Below are 13,047 nucleotides of genomic sequence, written 5' to 3' on the forward strand. Positions count from 1 at the left end.
TGAGGCCTGTCACCGATTCTCAGGTATGGACCTTTTAGCTAGTGGCGCTTCCAGCACTGTCAGGTAATTCCACTCCCATGACGCCCCCAACCTCCAACCCCCTTACCCCCCAGAGATCATGTCTGTGGCTAGCCTGGGGACTGTATCAGCAATGAGACCCATTGGTTTCAGTTCTTCTTTCTTCACCCATATGCTCTCCATGATATTTCCCTCTTTGTTTCATGGGTTTTTCATACAGACATCTTATTTTGTTATGTAAAGATACTGTGTCTGTCTCATTCCTCTAAAATGTGGCATAATTATTATTTTTTATTATTAATTCTTTATTTTTAACATTTTCTCTTCTTTTATTTAAATATTTTCATTCTTAATACCTTTGTAAATTTTGATGGCAATACTGAATAGCAGTTTAGAAAAGTAGAATTTATGTACCATCAGACTATACTTCTACAGTATATTTATCCATGTTTGTCTTCATCGTTCACATGTATGTACAGATTTTACAACACTAAGGCAATAGTTAAGACATGGTTTTTTGTTCTAAATGTCCAGTTAATGTTCAAAGTTACCTTCTGACTGATGCGAGTATTTGTCAAGAGCTACATAAAAAAAAAAAAAAAGTAGCACGTAGCTAACATACTAGAATTTTCAGCCACAATTTTGCTGCCTATGTATATGTAAAATGTGGCATAATTATTAACTGAAAAAAGCCGGATGAAGAAAAATGCATGCAGTCTGTTACCATTTATGTAAAGAAAAGAATATGTATTTGCTTGTTTATGTATAAAACTTGTCAGGAACTAAACACAAGCAACTAATAACAATGGTTACCTGTTTCAGGGTGAGGACAAACTGGGCAGATAGGGCCGGGAGTAAGAAGGAGAGTTTTTCTGTGTACTTTTGTGCTTTTTGATTTTTGAACCCAGCTCATGTATTACCAATTCAAAATAAAAAATGGTAGACTGGGTATCCTGAGTTGGCCACCGAGCCAGGCATGGGCCACCTGGTTCTGTTACCCTCTGCCTCCTGGTCCACAGGGACCTCAGCTCCTCAGATGTGACTCCCCCTAATCACCCTCTACTCGCTTTGCAGTGTGGGTACAACCAGCTGCCCCTCACTGGGAGTGTGACAGGGGCCCAGCACATAGAAGGTCCACAATAAGTAGGGCTCCCCCACCCCAACTCTCATCTCACCAAAGCTTAGAAGTCACTTGTGATTTAGTACCATTTATTGCAATCTCAGTTTATTTAAAGCTGGTACTCAGCATGGTGCACCTGAGCCCTTAAGTGTTGGTTTTTTGGTGTGAATCACCTAAAGCTTATCTTATGGTCACCCCCCACTTCACCTCTACCCCCATCCCTCCCCCCCAAATAAACTTACACCATGGTGCCCTGTCCCAGTGAGCTTCAGTATTTGAGGAAATGAAAGATCCTGAGTCTCTGGGTTTGCCTGGAACAAGTATATACTTTCCTTTTCCAGACCTACAGTTCTTCACAACCTTCTCTTTTCTGAGTCACACTCTTGTCTGCCCAGAGCAGGGGAAAGAGATTAGAATGGATCAAGTACCCTTTAAAAATATAAGCTCAAAATACAACAACAACAAATAAATAAATAAATAAAATATAAGCTCATGACTTTAGATTTGTAAATAACCAAGGTCAGAGCAGGCTCTGAAGACAAAATTTAGGACTTTAGAAGAGGCTAGTTCAGATACCCAGAATTGAGGAAGTGACCTGAATTGGGGAGTGTGATTAGTTTATCTTGGATAGTTGATTGAGAAACATTTACTGGGTGCCAACTATGTATTAGGCCCTGTGCTTTGGGGATGACAAGATGGTTAAGACTCAGCATCTCCCCCTAAAGTTTTTACAGTGTACTTGAGAAGATAAGATATACGCATGTGCAAAAATTAAGTAACAGGAGATTTTGGTAACAGTTCAGTCCAGACTTAGAATGAAAGTCACAAAGTAGTTCGTGACTAATTTCCATGTGACAGAGACAGCAGTGGGTGGCGGGGAGTGTTTTCTGTGGGCTGGAGAGGGTCTGGAAAGCTTCCTGGAAATGGAGGAGGCATTTGAACTGGATCTTGAAGGGTAGGTGGAGTGCAAATGGATAAGTGTGAAAAAGAAAAGAGCATCTCTAGAGGGCATCAAGGCTTGGAGGGGTAAGGTTTTGGGGGAGTGGTAAAGGGCCTAGTGTGAAGGTGAGTAGAGGGAGATGATGCTGGGTGGTAGGTTTAGGATAGATGCAAAGGGTCTTCAGTATGAGAGGGGGAGAGAGAAGGAGAGAGAGAGAGAGAGAGAGGGAGAGAGAGAGAGAGAGAGAGAGAATGTGTGTACACACAAGTTCAGGACAGGGATGGGAGGATGAGGTCCCAAGGCCTCACGGAGAAATCTTGTTGTAAATTCCAAGGAGGAGGGGCAAGTAGGGATTTGGCTTCCATACATTTCTTCTAGGTACCTCCTGCTTTTGCCTGTCCTCCAGAAATGTCTCTGGGAGAAGGGGGGAGGCCAAAAGTATGCTAGCCATTCCCCACCATTGCTCTGCCTGGACATTTTTTTTTTTCTACTTTGACATTTTAAATGTCTACACATTAATTTATTCAGGAGGTATTTATGAGCTCTTACTCTGTGCCAGACACTGTTCTAGGTGCTGGGTTGCAGCAGGGAAAATAAACAACCCAGAATAAAATCCTTTACCACATGGAAGTTGCATTCTAATAGGGGGATGGAGACAATAAACAAAAAAGTTAAATATATAGGAGAAGATGAGAGACAACATGGAGAAAACTAAAGCAGGGGAAGGAGTTAGGGTATACTGGATGGAAATGGAGGGGAGAAGCTTGGGGATGGGCTGTAATTTTAAATAATAGGGTAATTAGGGAAGGCCTCACTGACTCACTCTGTTGCTGGGACTTGCAAGCCAACAAATAGTTGTCTTGGGCCATGGGGAAGGAAGGAAGGCTAGATACTGCAGTGATTTTGAATCCCCAGTTGATCCTCTCCAACCTATTAGGATCTTCAGTTAGAGGGAGCAGTTTCAGTGTTCTTGAGTGGAGGAGTGCCCATGTATAAAAACACCTACCTAGTAACCTTGTGGAGGATGGGATATAGGGGTGACTAAAGCAGGATGAGAAGCTGAGATCCCAGGAGAAGCTGGCCAGGGTCTAAGATAGTCTACTAGATTGACATCTTGCCTAGGTAGAGTGGGGCAGAGATGGGGTGTGAGAGCAGTGGGGTGGGGTAAGGATCCCATGCCTTTGCTAACAGAAGGGAAATAATGGTAGAGCCGAGGTTGGAGGGAGACCTGACAAGCAGTACACTAACAAGTATTTGGCTCTTGGGGTGGAGGGGGTGGCGGCACTTAAACATCTCTGAGACTTTTCTTTCATTATTTTAGTATAGTGTAGTGATTAAGAAGGTCGGCTGTTGGCTTGTGCAAGTTATTTAACCTCTCTGTGCCTCAGGCTCCTCATCTGTAAAATGGAATAAAATAGTGCCTGCATTATAGGCTTGTTTTTGAGGAGATGAAATCGGTTACTAAATATAGAATACTTAAAAGTACCTAGCATACAGTAAATGCCCAATTAATATTAGCTTGCTTGACCATCTGTTTCTCTCTGTGTATATGTGTGTATGTGAGTAAAATTAATGTGTTGGGCGTATCCTTTCTCGTTGTTCTAAACTTAAATCAAACAGAAAATAATGATGCTTGTAAGAATGAAATGAGGTAACATATGTAATACATTTAGCTTAGTGGCAAATGAATACTAAATGAATAATAGTTACAAGTACTACTCTTACTCTTACCACCAAAATATTATCGTGAAGAAAATTATTTTCCCATGGTAATCCTTCAAAAAGTATTTATACTCAACTGTTATTCATGCCAGATGCTGCATTAGATTTGTTACCTCCTTTAATCTTTGCAAAAACTGCCTGAAATAATCATTGTTAACCACCCCTTACAGATGAGGAAGCTGAAAATAGAAGAGGCTAAGACGTTCCCAAGATCACACAGGCAATAAGCTCACACAGCCAAAAGAGCTGGGATTTTAGACCTCCCCCCCAATATTGAACCTCTTTTTATAGTATCAATAATTATTCCATCAGTAATATGTAAATGTAGATGTTGACATATAGTTTCTTAAATCTTCATTGGTATTAGGTACCTACAAAGAGCCCTGGGGAGTGTAGAGATGTGGCCGGCTCCTAGTAGACCAGAGGGGTCACTTGGGCCAGGAGTCAGGAGCTGTCTGTGGGTGGGAGAGGCTGTGGGTGAGTCAGCACCTTTCCTTAGTGATGCAGCCCCGCAGGCCTTATCAGAACCTTTTAGCCACATAAGGGAGTTTATCTGAGACCTGTCTTGGTTCACTCAGCCCAGTGAGGCAGCTCCCTGTCCTTCCCTGGGCCTGGGTGTGCTAGAGGAGGCAGAGCTGACCAGGTTCAAATCCCAGCTCTTTTTTTTTTTTTTTTTTTTTTTTAACATGGGCAGGCACCAGGAATCGAACCTGGGTCCTCTGGCATCGCAGGCAAGCATTCTTGCTTGCTGAGCCACTGTGGCCCGCCCCAAATCCCAGCTCTTAAGTGAATGCTCATTCACTTAAGTATCAGTCATGTAAAGCCAAGATAGGAGTCAGTTGCTTTGTGTCTCAGTTTTGTTGTCTGAGAACCCACTTCTTGCATTGTAATGAGAAGTAAGTGAGATGAGACATGCAAACAGAACAGTGTCTGGTACAGAGCAAGCACACAGAACAAGTTATTATGATGCTGAAAAGCCTCCCTTACCTCTAACATCAGTAAAAAAATGTCCCATCCTTGTGTCCGTACCACTTCTTTAACACATTTTGTTTTGTCATACAATATAGTTGTGGACGTAGCTCTCTTCTTCACTAGGCAGTGAGTGTTTAAGACCAGGGAATACATATCAGTGTTTTTTAAATCCTTGGAAACTTGGGCCTTGAATTAGAAGGTGTTAAAAGTTTACCAAACTAAGTTGGTTCCTAGTTCTCCAAAACAACCGCCCTTCTGCCCATCCCAGAAAGGTTTGGTCTGGAGGATCAGATTGACTGTCCCCTCAGACCTCCTCGTTATTTCCCTTTTAGTGTTTTTTTTTTTAAAGAGGGCTTGGGAGGAGGCCTTGTGACCAAAAGACCTTTCTACAGTTCTGCCTTTATCTTCCTTCCTCCTCCAGGTCCTGTACCTTCTAAGCAAAGCTCTTGGTGATGGGTTTGACATGAGCCAACAATCAGAGTTGCTTAAATAATCTTCATTCCTATTTTTTCCTTTCTCAGTGGGTTCCAAGGCCTGGGCTGGGACTGAGTGTTCTGGGCTTCATGGGGAGTGAAGATTGTGGGGAGGACGTTGCAGCTTTAAGCATTTAGAACAGTTTGATCACCGAACCTGAGCACAGATGTGCCCTGGAGTGGAGGTGGAGGAGGCAGGAAGGAACCTGTGGCTTTACCCAAGAGGAGGAGCAGAACTGGGGGCTGAGGGTCTAGAAGTAATTGGAGCAGTGGCTTCGGGCTGGAGGAGTACTTCCTTCCTAGGAGACAAACTGGCAAATGGTACTTCCGGCTAACACAGGACTAAACTCCAAGGCTGAAGGATAGACTTTAATCAGACTTCTCAATCTCCAGAGTTGTTCATCCTTAAGTAGGAGAATCTTGTGTTTAGTTCATTCAGCTCAACGAAAGTTTATTGAAGAAGTACCTACAGTGTCTCAGCAGGAGCAAGGAATAGAAAGTCCAGTAAGATGAGGTCCCTGCCATGAGGAGTTCATGTCCCTGATTATTACCCTGGCTTTTACCTGTTTCTCCCTCCTGGGAACTTTGACAGGGGTGGAGAAGTGATCCTTATGTGCATATGGCAGCATTTCAGATTCTTGGCATCCCATGGCTTGGGATAGAATTTGGACCTGTCAGGTCGGCACAACAGCACACTATGCTAGCTGGGAATTGGTAAAGAACCACATGCTTAGAGTCGGGTTTTAAGACTGCTGTGGAAAGGAAGTGGTTCATTGTGCTTCTCCGTTCATGGTTCTTTTTTTTTTTTTTTTTTTTTTTTTTAAAGGAAAGACAGAGAGAAGGAAGGAAGGAAGAAAGGGAAACATTTTCTTGTTTTATTGTATTCTGTTTCTCCGTTTTTGTTACATGGGCTGGGGCCGGGAATCGAACCGAGGTCCTCCGGCATAGCAGGCAAGCACTTTGCCCGCTGAGCCACCGCGGCCCGCCCTCCGTTCATGGTTCTTGATGCCTCCACTGATTGTTGTGTGATTGGTGGAGCATGTGCAGGATCATCCCTGGCAAATGGGTGGAAAAAGATCCCCAGGTGGATTTGCTTTCCCCCTTCCTGCAGGAAATGGCTCAGGCTGCTCTTCCCTTTCTAAGGCCAGCCTCCCCATCTGTCTTCCTTCCACCTGGCTGGTATCCTCTACCATTCTCTCCCCTCCTCCCCAGGTCATCCCTGCTCTCAGGTTTTTGCTTTGGTTCTTCCTGTCTGCAGATTTCCTTTTCTTTTGCTTTTCTCCATCCTTAATCTCTAAAGCCTAGATTCAGCCCTGCCTGTTTCAGAAAGACTTTTAAACTCTCTCACCCCAAACTCCTCTTCTCTCCATATGCCTCCTAGTTGGAGAGTCAGCACCCCCCACTTCAGCATTTCTGCATTTCCTGAGAGTTTTTTCTTCATCCTCTTTGCATCTTGGAGAAAAGGGGGGTGGGTAGTGTGTATTGAGCACCCAATGTGTACCAGGTGGGAGAGAAGAGGCTAGGACTTCAGAGTTAGAGTGGCTTGTGTTCATATTCTAGCACTTTTTCTTATTGGTTATGCAACTTTGAGTAGGTGCTTTAATTTCTCTGATTCTTGGTTTTCTCATCTGAAATTTGAGGATGTGGTGCCCACCTCATGGGGAACTTATAAGAATTGAACGGTACTTAGTACCCAGTTCCTGGCTCATGATAAATAGCTCACATGTGGCAGCTCTTATTTTCTTGGGCACACATTATCATATTTAATTCTCACTCTAGCTTTTTAAGGTAGACATCATCCCTCAGAGAAAGGACATGGGCCTCAGAGTCAAAGGATTTGCCCAAATCTTACAACTTTCAAGCAACAAGGATGGACTTCAAACCCAGGTGCTGGTGGACTCTGAGGCAGCATTCTTTGTTCTGCTACTTCTGCTTCCCTGGTCTGGGCTCCTGTTTCCCTTGCTTTTTTGTACTCTTCACAGTCCTAGCTAGAGTGTTCAGTCATGACTTATTGAATGATCTTCTCTGGCTGGTTGAAAAGGAGCCAAGTGGAAGTGGGTGGGAGTGGGGAATGGACCCCCTCGAGCATTCCATCCCCTTTCAGATTTCTGGCTGGTCCTGCTTGCACACAGATCCCTGCCAGTGGTCTGCATACCACCCATCTTACCCAGACATGGAGGACTGAAATCAAGTCATGCCCTAAGGGAAAGTTGGCTAATTCCCTTTTATTTTATTTTATTTTTTAAATAGCAGAGAATAAAGCTATACAAAGAAAAGAAAAAGTAAGGGAAACACCTGCCTGGATAATCTCCTGTGCCTGGAGCAGTGACTGCCTGACCCTGGCTGCTGGAAAACAAAGAATAGAGCTGCAGGCCAGCTGTGAGGCAGTGGGGGGCAATTTGAAGTGTGTGTTCTATGAGGTCCAGTGGGACCAGGCCCGCCTCAGAATAGCTCACCAAACATTCCCACACCTACAGGAACATCCCCACACCTACAGCCCTCTTAAGGGTTGCTCTTCTTGACATTATTGTGGACAAGAAAATTTTCATCTCATTCAAGATAATGGTTTCCAGCTTAATTTTCCAGCAGATGTTGGAAGCTACTGCTTCCTTCTCTGGCATAGTCTTGTTTTGTGCTTGCTGGTGTTGCATCTGAATGTTCTTGCCCACTGGTTATGTAGTTTAGGCTTGTGCAGACCTTGGTGTCAGGACCTGTGGAAAAGGCGGCTGTGTGTGTTCATTTATGTGTGTGTCCCAAGGCCAGTGCTGCAGAGGGCTGGGAGGCTGGGAGGCAGTCACAGTGTTTTTGGATCTTAGTTTTTATTACCAGGCTGGGGATTCCCTCCTACCTCCACCCCCATTTCTCTAAAATGCTTTAAAAACACATCTAAAGGTAGTGCTTCTTTTCCTCGAGGGAATTAATGGAGTCCTGGAGCTATGGGCATATACCATTTTTGGTTGCTGGCCTAAGAGGTGGCCAGAAAATGAGACACGATGAAGATAATATCGTTTAGCATGGCACTCATATTGTATTCTAACTATTAAATCAAAATCTCTTGGGAGAGGTGATTGAGTGTGATATTTTGGGGTAAAAGCAAAACAAAGCAAAATCTTAAACAGGCATACCCTGGTTAAATCCTACTGGGGAATGCCATCTTATTAAAACCACATTGAAACTCTTTGAGATGAAAAAGAAATGGGAGTCCTCTTTTTATACATGAGGAAACTAAGGTCCAGAGACAGAAACTTGCCCAGAAGTACACCCAGGAAGTCCAAACATGCTGCCTCTCCCATCTGTGCCCTTATGGTGGACCCTCCTCTCTGAGACTATCTCTGGGTAAGGGTGTGGAGGACAAAATTGAGGACTGAATTACAGGTGGAGGGCACAGCAGAACATTGCCTTCACCCTTTGGTGGGCCTGAGTACAGGTGTCAGTGACAGGAGGCCTCAGACCTAGAGTTCTGAGTATGTTGAGGAGGTAGCACGTCCGGCAGACCAGGCACCAGGCACAAGTGGCGTCATCTTGCACGGTAGTGTAATCTTGAACTAATGGTGTGACCTTGGTGAGTTAGTCACTGAATCTCTCTGAGCCTCAGATTCCTCAGCTGAAAAATGGATTATATGATCATCTGACTGATGGTTGTGTTGAAGGTTAGATTAGATCATACAGGTGAAAGATTCTGAGCCCCAGTGCTTGACATAGTTATGTGCTCAAACAAGATCATTTCTCTTTCCTCATCTTTCCTCCCTCTTCCTTCCCCTACTCCTCCTCTAAAAAATTGTTTCAAATAACTGCCTATTCTTTTTTCCTACACCACTTTGAAGTCAATTGACAATATACTCCAGTTTCCTTGTTTTTCTTCTTCCCCTTTCCTAATGAGCATGGCAGAGAGGCCCAGGTCTGAACCTGGTTTCTCTGCTAGAGACCACAGAGCTGTGCCGTTCACGTTTTTAGTCTCAGCATCTTCCTCTACCAGGAAGGGCATTGGTCCAGAAGTCTTGCAGGGGCCTCCTCTCACTTCATTCTGTAGAGATGCCTTGCTGGTTTTCCCTGGCCTCCTGGGTTTCCCTGAAGCTGTGCCAGCTGGCTTTTCTTCCTGGGTGGGATTTAGTGATGATAAAGCGGCCATTTGTTGAGTGCCATTGTTAGCTGAGACTCTTTTGGTTTTAAGTGGCAGGAACCCAACTTGAACAAGCTTAAGCAAAAATGTGATGCATTGAATGGATCTGGGGGAAGCTCGGGGAATCAAAGGAGGCACCGAAGGATCCAGCCCCAAGTAGGGAGCAGGTGACCTCCAGCATCCCTGGACCAGCATTCCTTGCTCTGTGGGCCATGACTGCAGGCAGCTCCAAGCTGAACCATCTAGCCATCCACCTGCCTAAGAGGACAAGGTCTTCCCTAAGAGTTTTCTGACTACAGCATGGTTCAGCTTGGAGCATATGCACATCTGTGTACCAGTGAATATGGCTGAGGAGAAAAGATACTCCCATATTCAACTTTTTGATTGGGGAGTGGGAGACAGACAAAGATAGAATCAATTAACAGAAGAAAGGGAGACTAATACTATGCTATTAATAATTGAGGCTGACACTAACTCAATGGTGCTTACTTTGTACCAGACAGAATTCTGAGCTTTACCTGCCCAGTTCATCTAATCTTCACAATCAACCCTATGAGAACAGATGTAATTATTTTCCCATTTTTCATATCAGGAAATTGAGGCAAAGAGAGGTTAAGCAGGTTGCCCAAAATCACATAGTTAGTTGGTAGGAGAGCTAGGGCTTCAGGGACTGTGCTCTTAACCATCCTTCCAATGCAGACAGTGACAACAGAGGTCAACCCAAGCACTTACTGTGATCTGGGCTGAGGATGTCACAGCATGAGCTCATTTAAACTTCAGAACAGCACTATGAAATAGCTGTTAACATTATCCCCATTTTCAGATAAGAGACTGAGCCTCACAGAGATTATGTGACTTGCCCAGGACCATCTGACTAATAAGGAACAGAGCTAGGAGGGACCTAGATTTGCATGATTTCAGGACCTGAGCTCTTAGCTATCTCACTGGGTGGCCTTTGATTTAGACACCCCTCTTGCCTTATCAGGTGCTCCCATGATGCTTAGGGTGAAGAGCAGACCTGGCTCAGCTTCCCTGGGTCTGGCAAATGGAAACCTCCACTTGGTGCATGTTGCCCAAGGGCTGGGTTTGTGGTTCTGAGCTGGTGTGGGTGTATCTCAGATTACCTTACACTAGTAGTTCTTAAAAAGCCTTTAGAACATCTAAGCTCTGAATTTATTCATTTATTTATCCAACCAATATTCATCGAGTGCCTACTGGGTGTCGGGCCTTGTTCCAAGGCCTAGAATCTCTCTCTGGAGGTCTGTGCCTCTGTGAAGGTGGGCCTGGAGAGCATGAAAGAGGAAAGTACCTCTAAGTTCCTCTTTCCTGGGACACTCAGGTCTCTCATATCTCTCAGAAACTATGAGGACACTAATACTCACAGGAAACCTTTCCTCTGCCACCCAAGTCAGGCCACAGGGGACCTAACACCTCATACTTCTTCACTCTCATTGACAAGAAGGGGGAACATTGTGTCATTGTGTTAGGGAGTGAGCATGGGTGTGGACTCAGGCCAGTTCATCCATGAATCTCCAGGCTGCTGTGCTGGTGCAGATTGAGACTTTGGGCAAGGTACATGGCTGTGTCATGCCTCACTTTCTCAGTTTCCTCCTGTGTAATGTGGAGATGTACTGCCTGCCTCATGGGGTTGCTGAGAGGATTGGCTGAAGTAATGTGTGCACAAGTTAATCTATCTCCCTCTTTTTAACAATTAGTTTTGTAGGTGTCTTCCAAAGTCTGAGTCCATAAAAGATGGTAGCTAAAAGAGATCCTTGGTGAGGATATCACCAATTAGGTTAAGCTCATGTTGCAGATGGGAGAACACACCCCTTGAGAGGAAAGGAGGTGCTAGACCCTAGGCCCTTCCTGCTCAGTTACAGAGAGCTCTAAGCATGCTTGGCTGTTTGTCAGACAGAAGGTATGAGTTGGTCCTTTAAGGGGCTGGTCACAGTGTGGGAATCTGACTGATGGTCAGCCCTTGTGAAATGGTCCAGTCGCTCCTACCTCCATCTCACCATGAAGGCAACCCAAGCTGAACCTCAAAGACCCCCTGGTTCCCTGTTGTTGGTCTTGGTAAAATCCCAGAGTGCATAGGGATTTCTATTCCTGAGACCCAGGGAGAGCGAGAGGAGGCCCCTGGTTTCTCAAAAGTTGGTAGACTGACTGTGGAGTTCTGCACCAGGGTGCCCAGGTCCCCCACCTACTGCACCCAGATGCCTTCCCTTGAGAACCAGGGGTGGATAGTGTAAGGCCTCCAGCCTCTGACTTCTGACTTGAGGCAGCCACATGGGGCCTACAGCTCAGGCTGACAGAATGTGGACGAGGCGGGCCAGCCTGTTTGTCAGCTGGCCCAGGCCCAGTGGGGCATGGGCATAATGATGACGATGGGGATGATTTCAGCTTCTGCCCAGGTAGCTGCCCTCAGGAGCTTGCCGGGCAGCTCACCAGGTGGGTGGGCCCATCACAGCTGCACCATGTTTGGCATCCAGGACACGTCCATTTCACTTCAGCTTAATGGGGAAGACCATGAGTGCTGGCCAGCCAGGCCTGGGGTTTAATCCCTCCATGCAGTGGGATGTGGGCAAGTTGCCTTCTGCTCCCCGAGCCTCCGTTTCCTCATGTGTGAGGCATATGTCAAGTCTCTAATAGTGCTGGTTCCATGGTCAGCCCTCAGTGAGTAGTAGGTTCTCTCCCATTGATACTCTGAGTATTGCTTAACAGAGATTCTCATCTCCCTGGCATTCTCAATGTGTCTCTTTGTGCCCTGGAGAGGATAGACAGGTGGGCCTGCCACCCTGTTGAGCAAAGTGTGTGTTCCTCCATGGAGACATGGGCATTGCCCCCTCTAGATCTCAATTGTCCTCTTGAGGGTACCTCTTAGAAGTTTGGATTTTTAAGACATGTTTTGTAACACTGGGATCCATTTTCCAAACAGGTGTAGAGATGATTACAAAAGCATTAGGATCTTTCGATTCCTGGTGACTGCCGATGTAAAAAATAATAATAATAAAAAGAAAAATCATTAAGATGTAACCAAGTGATTTGGGTGGTCCCTGGAAACGAAAATAATAATTTTTCCAGAAAACTTGACCACGGCCACTTTTAGAATTTCCTAGTTTATATAACTTATTTAATTTATTTATTTTGGACCTTTCCACCTTGAGAAATATAACAAATTTCACCTTGGTGGCTTGTTAAAAAATTGTTATAACATTTTATATCAACTTGATTTACTTTCATTACTTCTTAATTATGGCATTTTTTCTTTTTTATTAAAGCAGCTTATAAAACATTCTTTTCCATCTTACTTGCTTAGGAAAGCCTTTGTGTGGAGATTGATAAGCCTTAGGGGGTCCAGACAGTGGCAGACATTAGAATTTATTTAGCAGTCTCCCTATTTCTCCCTATTTCTTTCTTCACATGCAAAACTTGTTGGACATAGAAATTCCCTGTCCATTTCTTCTTGCTGGGTAGAGTGTCACTGCTGGGCAAAGTACATAGTATGTATGACTTTTTGAAAGGACAACGCTATGAGGCAGTAATGTAAGATAATGTAACACATCATTATTGGGCTCTTGTTTTTAAAGGAACATGGCAACCTGTGCGTGGTTCGTCCTGGAAGGAGGTGATTTCAGTCATCACAATGCCTGAGAAGCACGTGAGTAACTCACAATGGTAGATC

The 13,047-nt window shown here is 44.7% G+C and overlaps 1 protein-coding gene across 6 annotated transcripts in view; it reads left to right on the forward strand.

Annotated features, from left to right (window-relative positions):
- Nucleotides 1-13,047, forward strand: part of MICAL2 (microtubule associated monooxygenase, calponin and LIM domain containing 2) — a 275,324-nt gene that overhangs the window by 14,958 nt on the left and 247,319 nt on the right. For all 6 annotated transcript variants that reach the window (XM_077114007.1, XM_077114008.1, XM_077114009.1 and 3 more), the window contains exon 2: nt 12,953-13,023. The gene's annotated coding sequence lies outside the window, so the exon portion shown is untranslated. The remainder of the gene's footprint in view (nt 1-12,952; nt 13,024-13,047) is intronic.

This window comes from Tamandua tetradactyla, chromosome 8 (assembly GCF_023851605.1).
Source record: "Tamandua tetradactyla isolate mTamTet1 chromosome 8, mTamTet1.pri, whole genome shotgun sequence".
In the NCBI taxonomy this organism is placed as follows: Eukaryota; Metazoa; Chordata; class Mammalia; order Pilosa; family Myrmecophagidae; genus Tamandua; species Tamandua tetradactyla.